Here is a 5,426-nt window from a genome sequence, read left to right on the forward strand (position 1 = left end):
GCAGCACTGCATGGGCCTTTGCCAGAGCCACTTGAGGAGGCACTGTGCCCCCACACCGTACTGTCCATGAGGTGACTGAAGGTGCTGGTGGGATGAGGGTGGTATGCCCAGCAATGCCACGTCCTGCCATCTGGGCAGGGAGGGTTAAGGCAGCCCAATCTCTCCATGAGTCAGAGGGATTTGAAGGAAAAGGTGTGCCTTTTTTTTTTTTTCCCAGGAAATGAGAAGTCATGAAGGGAGATGCTTGGGGCTTTAGCTGCTTGGGCAATAGGAAGAAGTTGGGTTTTTCTTGGGCATTGTCCTTGGCTGAATAAATCACTTCCAGTGGAAAAGCACTTTGAGGTGGGAACTGACCGAGATGTTCCATGACAGGTTAATGAGCTCCTCCCAGGTTGTAATGTCTTTGAAAGCAGCATTGCTATCGGAACGTGAGCTGCAAAGTGAATGGAGCCTACTGACATAATTCAGGCTCCAGATCAGTTGTTTTCTGGATGTACATGGATTGCGTCATTGATTTGTTGCAAACGTTGGAAGTTGCAGGGATTTTTAAGTGTGGGAGCGTGCTCTAAAAGTGGTGTCGACGCTGTTAATTGAGCAGCACACAGCTGCATGTGCTACTTGGACTTTTTCTAACAGTATTTCATAGTGACCATTGTGACTTTTGTCTCGTTTTTTGAAGATCACCATGCTTCTTGTGCCTTTACGGGAGGGTGAACAGTTCAGCCAAATAATGAAGATAATCACTTGACATAAGCCTTGGGACCCAGGCATGCTTTTCCGAGTACAGGAAGGAAGCTGTTGCTCAGCAGAAACAGGGCATAAACAAAGAAACAGCAGGGATGTGATTACTGGGCACGTAGGAAAAGGCCTTCAGGCAAGGCTTTTTAGGATCAAGAAGTGTGAAATCCAACCACAGTGACCCCAGGCCGTCCCCCCATGCCCAAGCCCAGCTATGTGTACAAGCTAGCAAGTGACCAGCCATGTGTCAGTTCAGCAGAAACTGTTTCAGGGTTGCTCCTTCACTGGGCTGTGTGGGGGAGAGGCAGGACACCTCAGAAGGAAGGTAGAAGTGCCCTCTACTGAGGGCAGAGCACATTCCAAACCTGCTTGTGAGGAGTCACCAGGCATGTTACTGCCTCCCGAGGCGGTGTTAGCAGGATGCAGGCAGTGTTTGTGCCACGAGCATTGCCTCCCACAAGGATTTCAACCATTTCCCACTGCGATGGTGTCTCTGATAGAAGTTTCTGATCTTCATGGCTCCACAGGCGCTGAGGCTTCATCGCAGTACGCACTGCCAAGTGCAGGGTGGTACTGATCACACACCTTAATCCTTGTTTGCACAGTGCTCTGAAGATGTGCAATACCTCAGAAACACTAGCTTCTTATTGTTGCTATTATCGCTACCTTTTTAATTTTCTGCTCTTTTAGATATTGGCTATTCATGTGAAATCAGCTCAAGTGGGAGTTCTTCCAAAGCCTTTCATTGCGTATTGTTTTCAGTCACATAGTGCCAGATGTCTCTGAGGAATCTGCTCTGATGCAAAACCAAACAAGTCAGTAGAAGACTATATACAAACAGACACCAGTGGATACAGTACAGCTGGTGACACCAGTGGATAGACAGGTTATTTTCATAACCCTCCGTTGCTGTGGGGTGAAGGGAGCAAGGGCTGGGGCAGAGTGCAGGCAGTGGGGAACCACCACAAAGCAAACAGCCTGGGCTGAGCTGCACAGGTTCTGCTTCTTACTCTGTTTAGCAACAACGGGAAAACCCAAGAAGGGGAAACAGTTGGATATTTTCCAGGATCTGAATGATAGGTGAAGAAGCAGGGCTGCAATTAAGCGTGCTTGCCCACTGAAATATGCGTACAATCACTATGGGATGCTGTAACCAGCAACAGCTCATGGACTATTTTTAAAGCCTGCTGGCTGTGCCTGCTTGGCAAATCTGCCTCTGCGTGGCTGCAAGCACGCTGCTGGATCAGCTGGGGAACTGCTGTCAGACTTGGGTGTATGTGAGCCCTGTGCACTGAGTGATTTCCCCCACCTCACCCTCATGCTGTTGCAGGGTTTACTTCATTCCTAATGGATTAACGGCAGAAAAGAGGGAACAGTGTTTTTCTTGTTATTGCACACTGGTTCCGTATGCTGAGAAACCACTGAAAAGAAACAAGTAGGGGTGGGACAAGTGAAATATGACAGGAGAGAGCTGCAGATAATTTTTGCTGGCTCATTTTGGTGAGAGGCTGCAGGTGGCTCTGATTCCCCATGCACTGCCCTGATGCTTGGAACAGCAGTGGAAATGTTAATTCCCCTGACCAACAGCAGCCGGACACACCAGTCAAGGCTATAGTTTCAGGTTCTCTTCAGTCATATGTAGAGCTGAATCACACTGTGCTTATTCGGAGGATATTCTCCCCCAAACACCGTGGGTAGAGAGTCATTCCATTTTTCCAAGCAATCTGCATGGCCTGCTGATTTGATTCAGCTGAAAGGTTTGGGATTTTTTCAGCCCAATTCTGCTCTGTGTTGACATCATGTGTAGAATTAGGTGTTTTGCTAGTGGGTTCAAGATCAGAAGAGCAAATCCTCTCTGAGGTTGAGCCTTGCCTGCATAAACAAGTTGCAATTTTTATCTATAGTGCTATAACTTAAAGTAACTTTTACCTATAGTTCTGTAACACTGCTGTGATCTTTCCCACGTGTGAGTGCAGGTATGCCAGTACAGATTTTTCCCCTGTGTGAAAGGAGAACAAGCTGTTCTAGTACAGAGCACTTCTGTTTGGCTGTGAATCCATCCACACTTCTCAATGTATTGGCAAAAGTGTATCAGCAAGTACTGTTTCTAAATTGGTATTGGTGAACTGGTACAAAGTCATGTGTAGGGCAAGTCTTGGTCAGCAAACTGCCTCAATAACACTTGGACAAGCAAGCACTCCCCTGCAGGGGAGGGTAGTCCTGAGATCAACAGCTACATCGAAAAACTTATAAAAATTCCCATCAGATCGTATAATCCTAAATATCAACATTTATGGATTGGTGTTTTTTTTTTTTCCCAGTACTGCTGCTATGATAGACAATGAGCTTAACCGGATTTGCCTGCATTGTCATTGAAGGCAAAGCAAAAATACATATGGTATGGAAAAAAAAATTCATACTCCAAGTAATTGGGGAAGGCATTGCCATCAATAGACTATGGTATTCTGCAGAGAAATTGTCTTAATTTCACATGACTGACAGGTTTCTGTTCTGGGAACATGGACATAACTAAAACTAACAGATTTTCTTCTGGCACAAAGTAAATATACAACCCTCTGTGCATGAGAAGCAGTTAGTTTAAGGCAGGTGATGGAGTTTGGGGGACAACAAGTTGGTGCTGTCAGGAGACTTCAGAGCCTTGCTAAGAGGCAAAATATATGTGCTTTATTTGTGCTACTTGCAGTTGTTAGCCTGTTTGTTGGCACAGTTACCTTGCTGGTCTGCTGGAGGAAATAAATATTAGCAGCACATAGAGGTTTCCTCCTGTGAGTTAGCGTCACCTCCATCTCATTTAATTCCCACCTTTTCTTATTGTGAGTGCCATTTCTGTGCTGCATTCCTTGACTTTGTTACCTCTAGATTGATCATTGCTTTGGAGAAAGCTTTCCAGACAGCAGCAGAGCAAGGAGGAAAGTTTTTTTCCATTGCTTCCTGAGCTCCCAGCTCCTGTCACTTGGGCAGTGGCATCAGAGGAGGTTCAGTGAGCAGCTGGGGCTGCAGCCAGGTCGCACAGTCCTGACCAGAACCACTGAGGTGCCACAGACAGGCAGCAGGCAGAAAAACTGGCGTGTGGTCATGAAGAGCATGCAGCTGAACTTGGGTAAATCCCCAGCTGGGATGTAACCCAACCTAGCATCCAGCTCACCCTGGTCTTTGCTGCTTCTTTCTAGAAGGAAAGTGATCTGTGACAGTCCTTTTGCTGGTTTCAATTACTTCTCTCCCTGGGCAGACTCACAGTTCTTGCATGCTCTGTTTGCATTGGGTAGGAGCCATGCGCTGTCAACAGCTGATCTTTCTCCTCAAAGAGACCAGCATCAGAGGCAGCCATCAGCTTCAGACAGGCCCTTGCCGGCCATTCTTGGCAGTGAGGCTTGCAGTCAGGACAGTTCAGTGAGCAGTTTTGGAAATCACTTTTTAATTGTTTCATCACATCCACTTTTAACCAGATGTAAAACTATTCATTTTAAAAGCCCCATTGTTCTCACTGCAATCTCACTGGTGTCTTCAGTTATGCACTGTGAGAGAAGTCATTAATAGCAGTATTTCTACATCCCCTTAAAGATGAAGGGTTGACTGCAGTAGGAGATTAATTTTGCTGGGAAAACGCTGAAGGAGCCAACTTGATCAAGGAGAAAGTGTAAAATGTGACACTGTTTAGTTTTCTGTGTTTCACTCAGGCATTAGCTGGTGTGGTCTGCTGTTCCATAGCAAATGTACTTAGGCCCCAGTAGCTGCTTGAGTCAAAATCCAGTTCATTCTGAGTTAGGGGAAACCATTTATTTCTATGATTGCCAGAAAGCACTATGGGCTCTCTTTCTCCACCACCTCTTCCTTAAAGCATTGTGGGCTGGAGATCACCTTCTCTTCACTTTCTGAATGCTCAGCCCTGCACTCACACCTGTGCCAGCATCAATCCGTGGGAGGTACAGAACTTCCCTGATTTATACAGCTCAGGGATCTGGCACAGCATGGTTACTATGAAATATTTTCATTTATCTCTGTTTCTTTCCCTGGAAAAGTCTCAGTGCAGCAGCTCTGATTCCTGATGTGTAAGACCATGCAGCTGAAACTGATTACTTTTTTTCTGGTATGGAAAAGATGAGTTGCTCCGCTCAGAGCGTGGCCCACGTCTGGTCTCATAAAATCTGTCTGTCACATTTAGCTGTTCTCCTTGCTGCTTCCTTTCTGTAGCAGAGATAATGGGAGCATTTCCTGCAACTCCTGTCTCTTCGTGATGAATTGCTGTGGTCTGTATTGGAAAGCATTGTCTGACTGCTCCTACGCTGTGATAAAGAAAATGGAATGAATCAGCTGCATTGTGTTTGGTTTCCCTTTGGCCGCGGGCAGTCTGGATGGTGAGGACCCAATCTACCTTCTGTGCACATTTGTTTGGGAGGTGCAGATTTTTTTTGTTGTTGTTGTTTAAAGCCATCTTTACATTTCTAGCACGGAGCTGTGAAAGGTCAGTGCAATCTATAGATGTGGTTCTGCAGGAGCCCCTTGTTCTCTGCATCTTCCCTTGCCCTCTCCTCCTTCCTGTGTGTCAGTGCTGGTGTGGATCTTCATGTTGCAGTGTGCTGTGTGGTTAACTCGTAGCCTCCCCAGCTGTGACACCTTCAGCAATCCAGACAGAGCTGCTTCTCACTTCCCTCTCCCCTCCCCCCCCA

Source organism: Meleagris gallopavo, chromosome 5 (genome assembly GCF_000146605.3).
Source record: "Meleagris gallopavo isolate NT-WF06-2002-E0010 breed Aviagen turkey brand Nicholas breeding stock chromosome 5, Turkey_5.1, whole genome shotgun sequence".
Taxonomy (NCBI): domain Eukaryota; kingdom Metazoa; phylum Chordata; class Aves; order Galliformes; family Phasianidae; genus Meleagris; species Meleagris gallopavo.